General features: G+C 33.0%; 1 long non-coding RNA gene across 2 annotated transcripts in view; it reads left to right on the plus strand.

Moving 5' to 3' along the window:
* LOC125505850 overlaps window positions 1-21,878 on the plus strand; it is a 171,940-nt gene that overhangs the window by 6,123 nt on the left and 143,939 nt on the right. The window contains exon 1 of one of the 2 annotated variants that reach the window (XR_007282475.1): window positions 6,883-7,036. The exons of the other annotated variant lie outside the window; for it this stretch is intronic. This is a non-coding gene — a long non-coding RNA (uncharacterized LOC125505850). Of the gene's footprint in view, window positions 1-6,882; window positions 7,037-21,878 lie in introns of those variants that run through there. 2 annotated transcript variants of the gene reach the window in all.

The raw sequence follows: 21,878 nt of genomic DNA on the forward strand, positions 1-21,878 counted from the left end.
TTTCTGCTTTTCTCAATACATGCATACCACTCTCGCAAATGTAGAAAATAACTCAGACAAACACAAGCTTTTCAAGAAGGCAATGACCTAAAAGGACGTTAATTTTTACCAATCATGATAATTTTTTCCGATGTTTTGCTCTCCCAGAAGGAAGAAAAAATTTCTTTCCTTCAAAAACTGATGAATGTTTTAACACTTTGTGGATTATGAATTGTATATAACATGTTTTAATTGTGAATTGGTGTTTGTAGTTTGTGTAAAATTTTAAATCTGATTATGGCGCTGTTGTCTCGCCGAAACGTAATGAAATAATTTCAAAAATTTTTACTTCACACTTTGACTGAAACCCAGGAAGGATGGGAATATCATAACAAGTAGGTACACGCAGTCAGGAAAATAAATCAGAATCTAAAATGTAATATAGGTAGACAATGTCACTTCTCAGACGCGAGATAATATTGCTAACAAAATCTTAAATAAAATATGGTATATTTGAAAATCAAATCATTTGATTGAAAACATCATGAAATAACAAATTACAAGCTTCAACAATAATTTCATTATCCATCAATTAATAAAAACAATTTTTTGTTCTACGTCTCCAAATTTTTACAATTTGTTAATATTTTCAAGTTGATTTTGATCAGACTTTTCAGATTTCAGACTAAATATAGATTTTTGAGTAAGCCCCACTCAATTAGCACTGAAATTGGTCAGTTGCAATAGATTTTATAATGGACAAGATTGTTTAAATAATATATTTTTAAACGTGTAATAATTAAATATTCAAGCAAACAAATTTTAAACTGGAAGCGATGTATGAAAAAAAAATCGCATCAATATTAACCATTTAATAGTAAATTCAATGTTTTTAAAAGCTGACTAATATTCTGTGGGACTTACAACTACTTTCTTAAAGGGTTCGTTTTGTTTACTAGTTTATCGGCTGCTCAATTTATCACGTGTATGAACGCAAATAAACATAATGCTAAATAGGGCCATAGCCTATTTAGGTTTTACCCATAGGTAAAACGCTTTCTTGTAATCCCTGGTATTAATTTTAATCATACGGTGAGTAAATTTCAATTAACGAACACGTTTGCTAAGATAGCAGCAATAAATTGCAATTATTTGTAGATCAGCTTCAAATATTATACTTGGTTTCACTCAGGCGCTCTCGCTGAAAGAAGACATTCCCAAAAGAACATAAATGTATTTTCTTAGACGGTAATATGAAATCTCCAAGAAAAAGCGTTCCCGTGTTTATTCACCCCAACAATTCAATTACTAACCCCCGAAACAACATTATTAAGCCACATGTTGCTCAGCTCTCCACAGAACCAACCTAATTGAATGTGCCATATAGATGAAAACGTGCTGATAGATCCCGACCCAGACGTCTGTTTGACTGGGGTGGAAAGAAAACAGATCGATGTCAAATTCCACCCCTCTCCATCTCGTCTCGTCCAGCCCTCGAACGAAAATTCACCCCCTCTTCGGTTTTGTTGCATATCTGCTCATGCACTTGTCTGTTCAGTTCCGATTGTTGGCAGCCATCTTAGAAATATGCTCTCCCTATTGTATCTGAATTATTCAGCGTGGTTCATATTGGGGCATTCTACTTACAGCTTGAATTTTCATTACTTTTATGTAATCAGTATGCTTCAGCTGCAGACTCAGAAAGTGCTTCAGACTGCAGAAAGCTGCAGTCTTGCATCAGCAGCCTTCTGTTATTTAAAAAACTTAATATTGATTCAAACTTTTACAAGAGCGTTTAGAGGCTGCAGGTTGTTCATGTACTACTTTTTGGTAAGTGAAAACTTCGAAGAGTTGCGAGGTTTGGCATTGGCACAATGAGTTAGAAATGTTTCGGTGTCATATTTACAACGTCCACGCATTCTATTGACTTTCGTTCAAAACTTTTTGAACACTTTTTCAAACGGACTTGGGTTCGTGTGCCATCGAAGTAATCAAAAAATTAGAAATAAGCTTAAATCCTCTGTAAACACATAGTATCAACCCCATTCATTCACAAAACAATTTTTCGAAACTGCGCCTAATTTTTCAAATTTTAATTTATGAAAATGTTGATTGGTCAATGAGACCAATTACGACGCTTAAGTGAGTCAGATGGAGCGAAGCCACTTCTATGGATGGGCAAAGTTTCGATTTTGTATTTTCATCATCAGGACCATGGTGAGAATTTTTCAAATTGCAGTCACTCTTAGATGAGTGCTCTCACTCACCGAGAAAGATGGAAACTTGCGCTTGCGATTCATTGTGGAGAATAAAAAGGAGGTAGTACTATAGACGCGGGTTGTTTCGTTTGTCTGCTATCATCAGGATTTTAATGGGAATTTTTCAAAGTTGAGTCACTCATGCAGGCAACAGCTGGTGCAAACCGATTTTCAAAAATTCGTTATGAAAAAAAGAACAAAGCCAGAAATAATATTTTTGAAATTGCCTATATAAGAATGTTGCTTGGTCAATGAGACCTGGTTATATTTTGAACTTTTGCCAAATTTCTTGTAGTTCGATGTGTAAAACATGTCTCATTAAGTATAATTTACCTACAAACAAAAACTTTTGATAACAATAGTTTAGAGCTTAAATTAGATTAATCAGCTCAAATGTCTGTTTGGTGTTGAAATGAAAAGTAAGCCTTTGATAACTTATTTTAATTCTTTTTTACAGAATAATTTAGAAAGACAAGTTAAGTTAAAACTAACCTAGAAAAACCGAAAAATAAAAACCTAGTTTTGTGCTCAAATTGGGTAATTTGTTAGTGCTGGAAAAGCTTCACAGCTGTAGGTATATCTACATATTTAATAGTACCATTATCACTGTGCAGTAATTATACGCCATTGATTATAAGCCATTGTGGCATCTAACATAAACTGTATTAGTCTTTACTGAATTACACTTAATGTGTTAACGCTACCTCTGTTTGCATTATTCTTCAATTTGTTTTATTAAACTCCTAGTCTAGTAGACTATTAGTTTTGTTATCAGAACTTCATTTTAAGAAATTTTCTCAGTTCTTGTCATGACAGAAGAGCTTTAAATTCATAAGCCCTGAAAAAGGCTTAAGTTTATACGAAATGTTGCTCCAAGAAAAATAGTGTCTCCTTTGCCACTATTGTCGATTGACCCTAACATCTTTTACCAATTATTACCATGGTCACGATCAAACTACAACAGTAATAAATTTATCTTGTGATGTTTTTCAAACATGTTTAGACATTCCACTTAACACTTACTGTATAATAAATTCCAATTTCAAAAATAATTTAGACACAAAATAAAACAATTTTCTGTTGGTCGGATCAAACATCATAGAAATTAGGAAAACTCACATTTCTTTACTTAAAAAATCGTATGATTTTGACGAGTGGTTATATTGTAAATCCAAAGTTAAAAATGCGATTCCACTAAAGCAATTTTAAAGGTGTGTTTCTTTTTATTTACGTTTAAAGTCAGGCTGTTTATAGTCAAGTGTGTAAGTGAGTGTATTTGCGCAAACACATGGGGAAGCTAAGGAAACCAGACAGCCACGATTTGGTTTAACTTTGGATTATAACAAAAAAATATGTTTGACAATAAAATTTGTTAATCTCAATAACATATAATTACATAAATACGACTACCGATTTTACAAGCACTTCATTATTAGATGAGATTCTAAATTCTAAAAGAAATCATAACATAATCATAATTAAATTTCTTCGTTATCTTAATGGCAGCGCTGCAAATCTTCGTAAATATTTGATTTGATGCAAAAAAATCTTTGCCTAAATGTTTTATACACTTCGAACATTAAAACATTGCGTTTAATATTTGAATTTTCCACGAAAACATTTTTGATAATAGAGAAGTTCTCATTTGCGTTCTTAACATACAAATAATAATGTATGCCGTAAGACCTCAATTAAAATGCAGGTAAAGAAACGGATTGATGATCTTAACAATTCGAAATTTAATTTTTATAGTTTAAAAATTTCATGAGCAACATTCAGGAGAACAAACGGTAACGTGTATCATTTTAGAAAACATATTTATATCTAAAAATTAAGGTGGTTTTTGAAATTGATATTTTTTCACAAGGGTTTGAGTTGTTTTGGGTGTTAAATGATCTAATTCTTGTCGTACAAAAACCAACAATTAACAGATTGATGAATTACGCAAAGTTATTGGATAAAGCGAGACAAATTCGATTAGTGTGATCCAAAATATGTAGTCAATAAGGCCAGAATAGATGGTGTAACTGTTTTTATGATATTTTAATTAAATTGACACCAATTGACGAATTTATGGATTCATTAATTTGTTGTTCAGAATATTGTCGTAATATTTGAAATTGACAAACATTTTTCTGCCAGCCATCTTCCCAGATGTGTAACACCAGGCTGTGATGTAATAAACGCACATCGCTGGAAAAAACTTTTGTGGACGAAATTCAACGTACTTATAATTGAAAACCATTTTTATTTGGAAAACAAACATAGGAGTTTGATTTTGATCACTAAATATGTCAAAGCTCAGAAATAAAGTCACTGAAATTTCAAGTTCTATAAGACTCCAGTTCAATTTGGAACTTTAGTGTATTAAGCAAATTTTCATTAATCAATCAATTTTCATTAACCACCCTAAATAATATCTTAAAGCTGGAATAAACAATGGACCGACAGTGCATTAAAAGGGATGCGAATTGCTTAAAGGGGTAAGATGATTGTGAAGAAAAACTTGCTTATGCGTAGCATAAGTAAGTTTTGTATCACATCAGATGTTATAAAAATGTTGATTGTGGACCCTGAAAAAATTTTCAATATGAACTGCTCAGCAAAATAAACGTACACGGCCAAATTTGCCCCAACTTTGGAACAGGATTGATTTCTGTTTGAGGTGTTATGTAGTTCAGTAATTTTCAGTCCGCGTCTTTGCAAAAAATTGGATACATTTTGAAAAATTGGTCGAAGAGGAAAAATGTTATCACTGCAAGACCTAAAAGTTGATTCTTACACATCACCCTGTAGATAAAAACGTTAGGGGAAAAACTCTGATTTGAGATATAATTATTTTGAGACTGTTTTGAGATATAATGCCCATATTTATCCCTTTGGTGTTGAAATCGAAACAACCTTATTTTTTTGCTCAATTGGGAGCATGCCAAACTTTTAGAAATTTTGCATTGCTTCATTTGCCACCATACAGAAATGTTATTTGAAGCACTAATTTTTTGCAAAATAACAAATTCTATAGAAAAATAATTGGACTAGATGACACCTCAAGAAATCAAATCGCTCGCAGCAGTCTGAGTTGATCTAGTTCTAAAGTAACGTTTATTTTGTTGAGCAGTTCATGTTTGGTTTTTGGTGTTATCAACATTCTGTAGTAAAAAATTATAATGATTTTGCGCCCGTAAACATTTGGAAGATTTGTTCCTTTATGTATTAGGTATAGTTTAATATTGTGAAAAATTTTCTAGAAACATGATTATCTATTCCTACAAATTAACTAAATTTAAATGTAAATGCATATCTCATATCTTCGGGCATTTAGCAAAACTATATCTTTAGCATGATGGTTCAAATATCCTAGACTTACCTGTCTTCGGTTTAAGTAAAAAAATATCCAACTGGCACTTCATATGTATTCACTTACCGATATGCAGCGTTCACACACCGGGTTCACTCAAACAGCTTTAACATGTATCATGATGTAATTTCCTTTATTGATTACTGTGCATACATTTCTACTCAATATTTTAATCGATAGTTTTACTAACTCGTTCCGTGTAAGTTCCCAGTGAACAGCATCAGGTATAAAACCGCACTAACCGGTGGTCCCTTAGAAAGTCGGCCATTTTTCAATTCGCAGTTCCAAATCTGGGTCATTTTTTGTTCCGGCCATAACAGAGGGAAAGTAGAAATAGATTTATGGCGTAACCACAAATAGAAACCGAAACGGATGAATTGATCCTCAGAAGATTTCCGAACAGATTCTGCGAAAGTGAGCATTTTCACACTTTTGCTATAATTCACTCGGAATGACGCTATCCGGACTGCATTGTGAGCAAACGGTAACATGCTTCTGTTGTTTTAACACATGTATGTGATTTTAGCGAATGACATTTACTTTCACTTTCACGAGATCCCTTCCTGGAAAAGATTTTGCCGTTTTCATAGTCATTGTCTATTGATATGAAAGGGTAGTGTAGTAGAGAAGATACAATGGTTTCAAGCAGTTTGAACCGTGCACCACTCTTCGTGTTGAACTAAACCCTCCACGTTGTCGATCCGAGGGCTATTTCGGTTTCCGTTAGTGGCGGAGGGACAATTAAAAATTTATGAATATGGACCCATTGGGAGGGACCCGGATTTTTATAGTTTCGACAGTGTTATATTGAAACAAATCAGTCTGTAACGAAATAGCACTGACGACGCAACGGGATTTTCGGTGTGTTTGTCATGCAAATCTTAGTTAGCTTTTTTTGAAGGGCAATCTTACTAAAGGTCCAGGTCAAGTGCTTACATCTTCTCGATATTAAAGACCTATTGGTTGCTTTATTAGTTCCACATTGTTCAGTCTATTCGGTTTCATTGAGTATTTCGCAAACTTCAACTAATGTCTTTTGATTTCGTGCGTTTCTGTTGCCAATTTTTTCTGCTTTGCGATTTGTACCAACTACTAAGACTTGACAATAATGTTTTTTGTTTTTTCCTAAACAACCCGATTTCCATGTAAATTCGTCTAGCACTTTATTGGCGTTTTCTCGAACATGTCACTTTCTCTGCAAAAATTAACAGTTTTTACAAATATATGACATATATTTTTCATTTATTCACATATCTATTTGGTATGACACCAGTCACTTCACGTACATTTTGGCAGTTAGTTAATAAAAAAAAAATTATGCGAATTTTGTTCAAAATCCTCAAACTTTTAATAGTTGATTGAATAAGTTCTTATGAGACTAAATTATTGACTGTGTTCGGGCGCAAATAGTGCTTGGAATATGATCTAAAACTAGTTTGAGGTAAGTGCTTCTGAAAATATGGAGAACAGTACTCGAATGTGGGTCCACATAATCTGAAACCATATATGCATTTAGCTTTAAGAAGGGGAATATTCCAATAGAAAGTAGCCCAAAAAGGTCTTCCAATGAACTCAAAAAGAAAAATGTTGCTGGCCTCAAGTATAGCTATAAGAATACATTTTTGGGGTTGGTTTTGTCGCCGGTTCAGGTAGAGAAGTGAAAATGCCAATGCAAGAGTTTCAAATTCTGAGCATATATTATGGCTTTTATTGTCTGTATCTTTCTTGTTCTCAGGATGTTTCTTGCTATTTTGATTTTCTAGCTCTTTAATTTGGGAATTAATAATTATCTTGCTATCTTAAATCGACAACTTTTATTATTTAACTGAGTCAGCAATCAGCAAGTCAATTAAATATTTAGATACTATTTTTTTCGAGAATATTATCTAGAAACTTTCCAGTCGCCACATTTGCTGGGCATATTTAGTCTGTTCACAAGCAACTAACTTGAAATTCACCTCGCTTTAATAAACATTTGCCATTTGATTTCTTACTTGACGAGACGAAACGAGACGGTTTGAGAAAATGATTGGGATTTTTTTATTGGCTGCGGCAATGAGTTTAAACGCGATGTACCTACCGTTTATATGTTCTATTCCGAGAGTGCAGTTAATTTCCGTTCTTAGCAAAAATAGATCTGCAGAGGAAGTAAGTAGAGCCTTTTAAGGATTCAGCACCTGATTTTGAAATCTGCAACATTTAATTAGTTGGTTAGTGTTTATATTTTATTCATGTCTGAGAAGTGTTCTTGAAATGCCACAACTGGCAATGACTCTTTGATATTTTCTTGACAATATTTTATTTCCTGTGCTGTTTTGTTTCTTTGATTTTTCGTTTTCGTGACAAATTGTTACTGTCGAATTATTTTGTGGTTAACATGTTTCCGATTTACTGGTACATATATATACATAAATAATCTTTATTTCCTATAGAAGGCTATCGACGCAATCGGTCTTTCTGCCCGATTTAGTTGTATTATATGTAGGTACATTTGAAGAATGTTGCAAAATTTTCAAGTTTTCTGAAACCAATTTATTATCGAAAGGTTTGACTGTATTGCATTTTTTTACAAACTTTGGGTATTTCGCCTCAAAAATGTTTGTGCTCCTATTTCGCAATAAGAACGAATTATTTATCAAAAAGTAATCAAGAACTATCACCTAGAGGGTATCCTGCGACACACTTAGGCTCAAGCTGTAAGAGAAAATTCCAGTTAGTAAATTATTTAATTTGAAAAATAACCTTGACGTTTCGACAGCTATTTTCTGCTATCGTTATCAAGAGAACCTAAATGAACCTAAAAAAGAGTATGTTAATAAATTGTGTAACAATAGTAGGATAATACAGTATATGAAAATTCGTTCTGACAATTCGTCTGTGCAAATTGTGAGTTATGTGACTTTCACTTAATCTCATTGTTTAAATTAATAAAGGTAACGTTAATTAATAATTTTGGTGTAAATTTAATTTGGGTGAATGTTTCTCTGGTCTACTTCAGATATTAGCATAGGTTACCATGTATGACTTAAATTAAATGAACATGAAGCAACACAATTATTTTGATTTAGTAAAATTAGTGCGCATTCTTTATTTTAACGTTTTTTTGTGGATTGTTCTTTCGTTAAAATTGTGGAATTATTCAATTGAATTTTATGGCAATTATCAAATGCATGTTGACAAATGTGTGATTTATGATATTCTCTGTTTTTTATGTATGATTGGTGTTCTTTAAGTCTTTTGTGTAATGGTCTTCTATTATATGGAGGTTTCTCCTATATAAAATTTATTGCATTCGCAAGGAATTTAATAAATTACATTTTTTGTATTTTCAATTATATCAGGAGGTTTTGTTACTGAAATTTTACTTCTAATTGTATTTTCGGTTGGAGATAGAATATAGATATAGATATAGATAGAGATAGATTAGAATTGGAGATAGTCCTAATATTAAATTTTTTACCTACTCGTTTAATTTGATCTGAAAGTCCTGGAATAAATGGAATGAAAAGGCTCGTCATAGGTTTATTTTGATTTTGTTTTGTTCGTGGGAATTAAATTTCGTTAAAAGATTTTTCAATAAAAGAATGTGGATAATTATTGAAATTTGAATTTCTTTTAAAAAGAAGAAGAAAGAAGAAGAAAAGAAAAACACAAAAAGAAGTTTGTAAAAAAATGAATCCGGCTCAACAATATAGAACTTCTGTATTACATTTGTATATTTTCTGAACATCTCGGAAATTCTATTTATCTGTATAACGACGAGCACAAAAGCTTAATTGATTTGCATTTGTAAATGCCAAAAATCTAGAAGTTGTCAACACTAATAAATTTAAAAAATTGCACACATGGTCTTAATAGAAGCACGAAGCTGCCTTGTGGGTTGATTTTTTTATGGAACTGTTTTTTCTTCAGCCGGCACATACCTGCTTTTTTGACAGCAATGCGGCAAAGGTTTAATTTGAATTCAAAAATTGTTTACTTCCGTACTTCTGAACGATCCTATTACTTAATTTCTATTTTCAGAACTGTTTGTATGTATGAAAGTTCTTTAAAGTGAATTCAACTTTCTAATTATAGAGAGATATTCTACGAAGTGATTTGAATTTGCGCTGACAAAAACCTACAAGAGATTCCGTTAACCAACGTGCGGGAAAATTGTTACTTACATACAGGGGTCGGCACTCGAAGTGTTACCATTTAAAAATGTTATAATTTTGTCATTTTATTTTTTGTTTATTAGAGAACTTAGAAATTAAAGCGTAAAAACATTCAAAATTTAAAAAAATGTTATTGTTTGTTGTAGCCACCTTCAGCGCGAATAATAGCATCGAGTCTGTCCGGGAACGCTTCACAGGCTGCACAAATGTGATCTGATGGTATTTTACCCCATTCTCGTAGAAGAGCAATCTTTAAAGCGTCGACGGTCTCATAGTTTTTTGCAGATACTTTGGCCTCCAGAGTGGCCCATCTAAAAAAGTCCATTGGGTTTAAGTCGCAAGAGTATGGTGGCCATTGTTGTGCAGAAACGAATCTGGGAACCTTTTCTTGTAAAAAATGTGGGGTTTCATGGGCTTTGTGGGACGGTGGGGGGTCTTGTTGAAACGTCCAATGGCTTCGACCGAATTGTCTACTTGGCCAAGGAAGCAAAGCATCGTTTAGAATCTTTTCACGGTAGATTTATTGATTTACCTTTACGTCCTGTTCAATAAAAACGATGCGTCCTGTGGCAGTTACCGCGGCCAAAACCATCACTGAAACAGGTAATTGGTATCACTTCGAGCGCCGACCCCTGTATAGGTTCAATTAGGTAGATATATAAAATCCTTCGTTTCTGAGATATGAGGTAGTAAAAGCTTAAATTTTAATTCCTACTTTCTTATAGCTTGTAATTATTGTGGAAACATTCGAACCTAGAAAATTATGTGTTTTTGAGTGGTTGGATTTTGGAAGACGCCACTTACGGCCACTTTCATCGACATTTTCAGTATCTACATTATAACTTTCTATCCTGTGTGTTTCCCAAAAAAAGCAAAAGCTGTTAAGCAAAGTTTAATCATAGCAATAATTTTGACTGTTAATTACGCATTCTTGTTTTATTTGTGTAACTCTATCCATTTTCGAGGAGTTTTTATTTACACTGTAGGTAGGTACCTGTCGAAATTGAGAAATGATAACAAAACTTCATCAAACGCTCAACACCTCCCGCGTTGATTCAGGCACTGCACCCTCTCATCTTATTTTATCAAATTCGTTCAAAAATACCCGGATTGTTCATAATAGCCGGGTGAAAATCGAAAATTGTTTGCTCTATTTATTTTAGTGTTTTCCCGCGAATATAGGCAAGGTTTTCTGTGTAGCCTCAGAGCAAAAACATATTACGAAGTAAAGTTTAGAGAGCCAGGCGGTCATGCAATGGATCCGCCTATACCTGTTCACTGTTTTTTTTTCAAGGAAGAGGAACCATCAAGCTATAATACCCGACGTCTGATATTTAAGGGAATTTCTTCTAAAACTTCAGCAGGCGTAGGTACCTCATATAAATCCAAAATTGTAATTTGCATTCAAGCAATACGATTGCAAACGTTTACAATTTAATTGATCACCTGTAAGTCATCCCCAGGTCTTGAGCTGAAAGCGAAGTTTATGTCGGGATATGGAGAGAATAAAGAAATGTCACGTAAAAAACGTGACGCTCTTAAAAGAGCCTTGTGAATGCTACACTCGTGGAATCAGTAGAACAATAGTTTGAACATTTGTTGTAATTTTGTTAGCATAAACTAATTAAAATCATACCTACTGTACAAATGAAAACCGAAACTTAAAAATGAATCCAAATGGCGAAATAAAACAAGGATACGTAAATAATCCAAAATATATTACTCTTTTAGGGTTTAAATCAAATTTTGTTTTAAGCTTACAAAATGAAAAATTGGGTACCTATAGGTCACGGCAAGTGTTGATTCAAGTGGTTGTAATTCTTCTAAGAGTCACCACCATGTGTCTGGTCTGAAACAACCTGTAGATATAGAAAATAATGCGTGATCGTAAAAGGTTCGTTACACCTGATGACGATGGACTCAATGACAATGTTGGAATGCTGCAATATCCATCAAAAATTTACAACGAATTAAATTGAACTATCGTGTAGGTATATTATTTATACAATTTTGTAAGCGCAGGAAATATTGCAACTGAAAATTTTCTGAAATTGGCAATACCTATACGAAAAAGTGCATAATTTTTTAAACATTTTTAACAAGATATTGTAGATCGACGTTCCCCATAAATCATTTGTATTTACGTTTATCTATCAACTTTATTGGGTCAACGCTATTAATAGCGGCTTTCTCACTAGTTTCGTAGTATCAGGTTTGCTGAGCTAAGTCGATTTCAAAGTGTTAAATTTGTCAGAACTTGTTCTTCTCTATAAGCTTGCTAATTTTTTTTCGTAACAAACTTCCCGTGGGATGATGAATTCTTCATTACACCTCTTTTAAGTGGTTGGATAATGGTGTTAATAAAAAAGGCTTCTGTTTTGTGCTTTACTGGTTAGTATCGATGTAGCGATAGTCAAATGATGACGTTTTCAGCCTTTTATGAACAATAAAAAAAAACAGCAACAAAAAAGTTAAAATGTTACTTTTAACAATTCTCTTTTTGTGACAGTCAATGCAAAAACTAATATTTGAACAAATTGTAGTCAATTAATTTTGTGATATACCTTAATTTCTAAAATTATATTTATAAAATTTTATAAGAAAATAATTTTTTAGCAATCATTATCAGTTTTATAGGAAAATCTAAGCAACTATGCTCAAGACTTTAATTGGAAGTTACTACCAACATTGAAATTATTTCTTCAAATCCTGTTGCAATCTTTACGAACAATGGCCAATATTTTGTCAATGTGTAGCGCCCTCTGTGACTTAAGCGGTTAACGTGCAATCAGGGCAAAGTCGATAGAGGTGGTGAATATTCATAATTGAGTCAAGAATTTGAGGATTTGAGGTTCATGTTTCTTCATTTTCTTCATAATAGTTCTCGATATTTTCTAGCTGAAAAATACATTGTTTAGAAAGTTCAAATAACTGATTAACTACGAAAAGGGGTGCAGATCGTCTGATTTTTGGTAATAAATTAATGGTATGTAACGTAATCATCAAAAGTCAAAATTATTTTTTAGTTTGTTTGTTGCGCTATTATGTGATAATGGTTTTGCGATATTGGTACATCAACCTCCAATAGGTAAATTGAGACTTTAACTACATCTATCTGCAAAACTGAAAACCAGCATTTGAAAGGAAACTCATAAAAATTTTATTAGTTAGTATCCAATGAGTTCTTTTCTGTTCCCAGTCTTTCCTTGTTGCTCTCGGTAGCCGTTCCGTGGGTTGTCTTTCTCATAAAGGTGGAGCTTAGCCGGTTGCCATGACTGTATCGACCAGCCGCCGCTCGTGATTGGTGCAATTGTTGTAAAGCTTTCCACGTGATGGCTCGTTACCATGATGGCCTCACTTCAATGCAATTCAGATTCAAGACGCGACGCCCCCCAACCATTCCGTTTCGCTCGATATGACTGAAAGCTTTTCGTCGGCATGTCTGCGCTAGATGCGTTGAATTTTAAAATAGTTTTCAGATATTTTTATGCAAATGCAGCAGTTTCTATGCATTTCTGTAATAGAGGTTCTATTTTCTTGGAAGGAATTTCCAGGATAAGATTGTCAGATGCCAAATTGCCATGTTCCCATGAATAAATGCAGATATGAGGTCTGGTTGGTTTTTATGACTTATCAGGGAACGGATTTTTATGGATTGGATATTGTTCTAACTTAAGGAAGAAAATTGCTTGAGGTTTTTTTTTACCCTTTTGAACCACAAATAATGCAAAAAGGAAGAACAGTCTTATGGGAGACAAACACAGCATTGAATGTGCGTATAGTCATCCTTCTCCTTTATTACTGAGATTTATTAGTTCAGGGGTTTGCTGTTAAATCGTTTGAGGGCAGCACTGGTCTCTAATTGTAGAGATCGGGATTTAGGAGAAGGCCAATCAATAGATTAGCCTACGTGATGTCTAGGTGGTATGGGCAAAAGTGGCTAGACATGATTTATTGCATCGGAGAAAAATGTTGACTATATGAAAATTCTCGAAAACCTGATTAATATAATGCTAGGAATTGGTGAGCCCTGTGAGCGTGAAGGTTGATTTATTTGTGAGTTATTTGTTTTATGATGGAAATTTATTGACTCTACCTACTTATAAAACAAAACACATAACAAACATTATAACCTTTTCTTTGTTCCAAATATCTTTGATACACGTTCTGCTTGGCTTGTACGATATGTGGTATGTTCTCCTAGGTACAAGGGTTTAAATTTTATTGAACTTTGCACCATAAACATATTTTGTAAAATGGAAAAAAGTGGGAGCACCTGCACAGATTTTTATTTCGCGTAAAATTTCTTGTGGTTTGCTTTATTTTAAGTAGTTCTTAAATCATTATTGAAGTTTACTATATAACATAATACAATAAAACTTATGTTTCCTGTTTCGAAAAGATAATTTTTATTAGCTACTATGAGTAAAAGAGAAACTTGAATTAAATTTGCAGGAAACCCTTCCCTACAATGCCAATATTCAGATATTAAGGATTTTACATTAAATTGAAACCAATTTTAGTAAAATAAAGAGTAGAGCATAGAGGAAGTGCTGTAGAGGTTTGGTGTCTTTTAACAGAAAAAAATTTTTAATGGTKTGCAATTTTGCTTACTAACGATTTGTGCCAATAGTCAAATGTTATTTAATCAATGAAAAATTATAATTTTCTGCGAAATTTAACGCCCCATATTGCACTGTAAARATCAAACTTTCAGAAATTTCAGAAATTTTTCATGAATTATTGGACCACAGATTCATATTTTCTGGCGCATCTAAACTATGTAATASCTATAAATTKAAACTCAATTATCTTGAAATGACTCCCAAGTCAAAACTCTTGCAGACTTGCAGCAGATTTAGATTTTTTACCTTTGGCTTCACAGGTACATTCCCATGATATCCTAGATGATTTTCCTGCAATGCTGGCAACCTGCATTTAATATTTTTTTGAGCACGAAAGAATTAAATATATTAGGAGTAATCATGCTTCTTATTATACTTTATTATCTGTGTCACGCTACTGGCGTGATGGAATAAATAGATCGTCACTAAAAGGACAATTATTTCTACAATTTTTATACACGTTTAACATGAAAACCTGAAACCGCAAGCAATGAAATTGTTTGTCTTCGTTTTTTCTTTTCAATGCCTAGAATGGTTCTGTTGCAAAAGCTGTTTGAATGTTTTGTGTTGGAATTATTTAATTTGTATGAAAATGTTAAATGTCTTTATGAAATCATAAATTATAAATAATTTCCTTATAATTCGTGTATTTATGCATTAAGAAAATTTAAGTATTCATGCAATAGAGGTGATCAACCATATTTCATCGAAATATGGAAATAAAATGCAAAGTATGTCAGTGGTTTATTTTCGTATTACATAACAAATTATTGATTAATATAACTTAAAAAACATAAGCGATGTCTTCGGTCCGATTCGTTGCTTTGGTAGTGAGACTCCACCTGAAAAATAACAATTATACAACAACTAGCAACCTAATGATTTTTTAAAGTTTACAATCAGCGGCCCCACTGCATTATAGCTGTAACTCATGGTCGGCTACTGTTTCTCGGTTTTTCCAGTGATCCTTTGAAGTGAAATACGCATGTTTCCAATAAATTATCATATTGAATTTTTCATTCAATTAGCTTTTTCTTGAAGCGTTTTTCGTAATACCATAATCAGCTGATTTACATAACAAGGAACTGTATTATACCTACATAAAATAGCAGTTTACCTTGGCGAATGTAGAAAGAGAGTAGATGAGAAACTAAATTTCAGTTTTCAATTGCCGATTTCAACTCACATGAAAATATGTGTCAACTCTGCTCTAAATGCTCTAGACCCGAGGCTGGATCAATAGATTTCAAATTACTTTACTGGGGCTGGAGTATACTCATTCACCCCGTAAGCATCTTTCGACATCAAGACTGCAGCCGTCTCACCTAAAGAGCCCAGTTATGATGCGCCTTTGGCCATTTCAAGCCTCGGCTGCCGAATGAGAGACACGTTGGGACCCTAAAAACCTTTATTCAGGCGGCCAAACACTAAACTGATGTAAAATGAACATATAAAACATGCTGTCAAGGTTTCCTACATAGGGATAGACAGTTTTACCGATGCACTGTTCCGCGAATGTTAACATACTTCATACGTCTGTTTGCTCCGTACCGATCCCATTTGCTCATTATCACGTTGAATTTCGGTTCTGATCCAACCAAAGTGTTCTTTTTTTCTTCAGCACTCAAATGGTATTTTACTATAAAAACCCGGTGAGTTTCAATCAGCTATAATGGCTAGCGATCCATTGACGCCCAAACTATCGTCTGTGCGATCGTCTTCGGTAAAGCAATTCAGGTTTGCTCAGTTGAATTTTGTCTATCAATTTTCAACTTTTGTATGAAGAATTTATGTTATGTTCGATGTAACGTTGCTTTACTTATTTGTTCAGTAAGGAATCGGAGTTTATCAACTTAGCACCTCTCTCTTAACATGCTCTAAAACATATGCTTTGCCACTTATTTATCAAACATCTTGCAGTGAGTTTACAATTTTTTTACTTCAATTATTTTGAGTGGGTATTGAGTTCAGCGATTAGACGGGCTTCTCTTTGAGGGATTATTATTTTTTATTACTTTTAACTATTGTAGCGTTAGTCAAGTAGGGAACTTTTTTAGTATTTTATTGGCAGTGAACTTAGTGGAGACTAAAAGTCAGATTGTTTTCCGGTTTTCTAAATGTTGCTGTATGACATTTGTTTAGGGCGACACGAAAGAGGTGTCTAAGAAAAACCAGCATTTCAAAAAACTATGAGCAGACGATGACATTTTTAAAATTTCCCTTGTTTCAGCATAGCAAAAATTTTGACATTTACCGAAAATTACATAAGGTCAAATTTACAAAACCCAGCTAAATTTTTGATAACTTACTTTTCAGTTGACATATCTCGGCAGAATCAAGTAACAGATGTTGTTGTTTTTGCTCTAAGACATCAGGGGCTTCTTTCTTGCCATTTGCTTACGTACCACCCTGTATAAATCCAGTTGAAATGCGCCAATGCGGTTTTATTATCTGGAAGCTTTTTTAAAATGTTATCTTATAAAATATAATCAAATGAGTTCATATAGGGATCCCACTTTTTCATTGTTCTACAAAGAATTACTAAACAATAGGATATTATTATTTAAATCAGAATAATAATTATTATTTTTCTGCAAACATTTGTCAGCACAAATAACTCTAAAACGTACTTAGGCACGTTGTTTAAGGAATTCTGGAGGAATAATTCTTAATCGGGGGTTCAATTTTTGTGGACACTTTGATGAGATGGATTTTGAAATGATTTAAATAATGATTTAACGGCAAACAGCTTCAATATTATCGGTTATATTTTATGCCCTTTTGGATTAAAAATTCAAATATTTATATTTTCTCCTGTGTTCTCTAAACACGGCTACTCATGCCGAGTGGAAAAATGCGACGTGAAACCGGACTCGTCGGGTTCGAAACGGAAAAATTGATACCTGATCTATGGAATTTAAATCGAACGACAAACACATGCCGAATGTATCTGAAAACAACAGTTAGTTGACTTTAGAACAAACCAGACAATTTGAAAGGCCCGAAGGTTTGGATGCATTTTCTGTTTATTTATAGATAAACTTTTGTATCTGTACCTCGTGGTAGCTTACTGGCACGTCGAAATAAATTTGTTTTTGTTTTGTCTTCCCACCGCGCATAATTTGGTACAAAAATAAACCGCTGTTTATCAATCGGGAGTATAAAATGTAATAAGTGGTGGATAAATAATTCTACAACTAGGTGATGATCTAAATATGTGCCAGCGGCTGAAAGAAATATTTCTTGTTCATATTCATAAATTATGTTGAAAATATGTATATTTATAACTTAGCCTACAAAGTGTGTTTTTGCCTCTAAACTCATTAAGTGATCGTAAAAATGATGTGTAGAAAATTTCGAAAACTACAATTTTCCATGGATTTTCTAAAATGCATTAACTATTAATATGTCGAGATTTGAGTGTTTGCTAACATACCTACATGTAGCCAGCCTCATTTCAGTATGACTTCTATAAATTTCATTCAAGCATTAGTTTTAAAGTTAATTTTAAAAATGAGTTCCTAGATTTTGCTTGCAATATCTATAGGAATCGTTAGCTGTAAAATAGTTGTTCCAACAAATAAATTGGAATGGCATGAAAATAAAATGTGTACTACAGTATTAATGCATATGATGTATTTTTAACACAAATTTTGTTTGGCCCGGAATAATTAATTTTTTCTCTATAAACATTTTGTATGTTTTTTAAATAAAGTTTTTAGTCACAGAATTGTTTCAATAGTTTATTTTCCTAGAGTCGGAATCGGTTGGGTATAAATTAATAATAAGATAATGGGGATTATACATTCTTAACATAGGTTTCATCAAGTAGAGTTTGAATTACATTATTTCAGGTAAAATGTATCTTTTATATGAATCTAGACTCGCTTCGTTTCTTTAATCCAAAGGTTAAAAAGTGCAGGTAGAATGTCGATCAAATTATTTGCCTTTTAAGAAGTCAAACTAGTCTAGTGTTACTTCAACATACAAATTATAGGTTTATACATACATTCGTGATCATTATAATGTCCTTTTTGTGATACGTAATAATTTAAAGCCTAATAGTAAAATTGCAAAGTTGAAGTCGTTTTGTAAGCACATGCGCTTATCAAACATTTTTCATAATTTTTTTATTGAAATGAAAAATTATATTATCGACTAAATAGGTCACGAGCAATTGAAAGGACATTCTGTTAAGAGCAGTTTTACTGCCAACAAAACGATAAATAATGGGAATTTGTAGAGAATTTTGAATAAAACTGTTCAGTTGCAAATCAGAATAGGATGAACGGACTTTAATTGAAAATCGTTTCAATCTTTAGAAAAAGCACGACTGAGTTATTTTACTTCCAAAAATATGTTTGGAAACATATTGCACTGACAAAGCAACTTAAAACAATACAATTTAAATTTTGTTCCAATTGACCTAAGAAATAGGTTTTGTGTTTATATGAAGTTGGACAAGAATCCACCTATCAAACGGATTATCGAATCGGAAATGGGTTCCTAAGAAGTATCAAAATTCAACAGTCTAAGTTCTCTAAATTAAAATATCAAATGTCCGTCACGCGTGAAAAAATTGTGACCCGATCGCGTTTGTGACAAGTATGGGAACAGTAGGAGTCGGGGCGGCTTCTTTCAAGCTGGAAAGGTTTTTAAAACTACATTACTAATTAATTTTTATGGGCCCATTTGTATTCTAATTCGATCACTCAAAATGGTTTCCTATGTAAATCCAACGGCTTATTGGATTAGTTTGCATGTCAGGCTCGTAAATAATGCATTTTATTCCATATACGGTTTGCATTAAGTGATCGATCTGCGAATTATTTCTGCGTCAGTGTTAACGTTTTACGAAACAACTTCTTTATTTCTCAAATGTTAATGTCGCATAGGTTACTGTTTTTGCAGAGTTCGAATTTTATCATAAATTCTGGTGTATTCCGTTCGTACATCGGTGACAATTATTTATTACAAAGGATCTGAAAAGAGTTAATTTAATATTAACGGTATCACGGTTTTATTTATCGATGAAATATTTTAATTTCTTGTTATCTTAACCGTATGAAAATGGTGCTAGGGAAGTCATGTAATTTTATGTATACTGACTTTTCATATCTCTTGCTGATGTTGGTGGGCGTGCAAGGTTAAAAATTCAATTTGTCGCTGAAAGTAACCTATTAATCTTAATATTAATTGTCAGTAAAACTTTGAGGAGAATAAAATGGAAGTACGCACATAACAACGTATTAATTTTCATTTCAAAATTAATGATTAAATTATATAGATGAATATTAGATGTGTAGTACCTACTGCAAATTATATGATATTCAGTACCTAATCTAAATTATTTGCCGATAGAGCCAAAAATAAACACATTTTCTGAGATTGCGAATACCTCAAAAACAAACCAGTGAAATTCTTTAGCTACCACATTAGAGAAGACATATCATGAAAGTCTCCTAATTAAAAGGCATTCAAACTGTCTGCGCTTACATTGTCATATAAAATACAAAACTTATATGCACTTGATGACAACATGTGTACACAATCAGCCTGAAAAGCCTCGTAACATCTAAATGCAAAGTTATTCAGGATTCTTAAAGATGCAAAAACTTAATTATCTCTGACAATTTACTCGCGGATATATGTTATTTAATTAACAATAAAGTACGAGTTTTTATTGGTCAACCTCGAAGTAACCAATATCGTGGCTTAAGTGTGGTGCAGCAATTACCATGCAAATTTCTGAATAGATCTGGATTCTCGTACAGAATAAAATGGGCGATATTCGTTTTAACTTAATCGGTGACTTTTTGCATACATCTTCTTTGGATCGAATTTAGCTGTGCCTTGACAATTGGCCAGTTAAACTGAGAAACCTTAATATAAGAACCATTACCTATATTTAGTTTGGAAATAAATTGATCAATTTCACACGGGGACAGCGGCTTCAAAGCTAATGGCTAATAATTGCCAACTAAATCAAAGCTGCTCTATACTGATCATTCCATTCTCAAATGGTTCCAAATAAATCTCACGTCCATGTTATTTTCAGCTGCTAAAACTCTTTGTCGTCGCATCCTCTCTCCACAATCAGCATAATACTGTCTCAATAATTTGCCTATTGGATTCCGTCTGCCTAATCCACAGCTAAAGCAATCCCTAGAGGCCTTTCTGCCATGTTCATTTCGGAAAGTCGATAGCTTATCGACGTTTTATTGACCGCCTGCAAGATTAGACAGTCCAAATAGTATTCAAGTCAAGTCACAAGATTGGACGTAATGGCAAATTAGTTTCGTGCTTAGTAACAATAAGGCAAATACTTTTTATATAAGGGTTTCTTGTTATTCCTAATTGAATTTGAACGCAGGCAACATGTTAACCATAGCCTGAAGCATTGCAGTTTATTCAACATATTAGGATATGGTCGATCGCACCGTTGAACATTGAACTTGGCTAATGTTCAAGATCATCAGCGTAACGAAATTGGCAACGAAAATGGAATTTTCTTTGTCTTTCCATTCCCAAATTAAATTATTTTTCTCGTTGTCCGTTTGGTTTTTTTTGTAGGTCTTTTTCACTCATTATAAAATAACCCCTTGTAAGCGTTCTGGGACATCTGAAGCCTACCAATTTCTAACAACATTTTTGTCTCTTTCAATTGTTTGGTGGAATCCAGCATTTTCAACATTCACATAAAGTTATTTAATGGATTATTAGAGAAAAAAAATTTCCAAGTTTATTCGCCTTTTTTGAATTAAGAAACATAAAATAACTCAAAGGAGTTTTTTTTTTTAGCTAAAACAACATATTTAATATAGCCTGATTAAATCACCTCAATCGAGTGACTATTTAAGAATTTGGTTGCAAAGGCGGGTAAATTGCGATTTTTGTTATTGGGTAGGAGAGATCGGCTACAAATCTAATTGTTTTACTTGTGATGGGTTCGGAAAGTGACTTGAAACATATTGCTTAAATAAACTGTTACTGTGTACTTTAGACATTCCACTACAATATAACTTTTTCATATCTTTTCATTTTTATAATTTAGAAACTAGATAAAAGTAACATATAGTTAATGCAGTGTTACATACGTTATGAGCGTCAAATGTAGCAACGTCGATTTTGTTAGGCGTTTGTCGAAACTTAATATTTTTCTAGAAACTCATAAAATCTTCATTTTAGGAGAATAGTTCAAAAGCACAATTAGAATAGATCACAAAGGAAACATCAATACGTAATTATTCGCTATCGCAATTCAAACCATTAAAGTATTTAACCGTTTTTCGTAATCCCATTTCCTACATTTCTTACACTGAATCCAAGGAACTCTAGAACGTTTGCTGTTTCAACACAATTAAAACACAGAGAATCGTCAGTTTCATCATCTGAACTTTCCAACATGGTTTTTCTGCAACTAACTTTGATCGGTGTTCTTGCAACATTTTTCGGTTTTTATTTCTTTCTGCTTTCATCTTTTACTTTTACTACTTTGATC

Source organism: Dendroctonus ponderosae, unplaced genomic scaffold (assembly GCF_020466585.1).
Source record: "Dendroctonus ponderosae isolate FM_Combo_2020 unplaced genomic scaffold, Dpon_F_20191213v2 Dpon_F_20191213_1, whole genome shotgun sequence".
Lineage (NCBI taxonomy): Eukaryota > Metazoa > Arthropoda > Insecta > Coleoptera > Curculionidae > Dendroctonus > Dendroctonus ponderosae.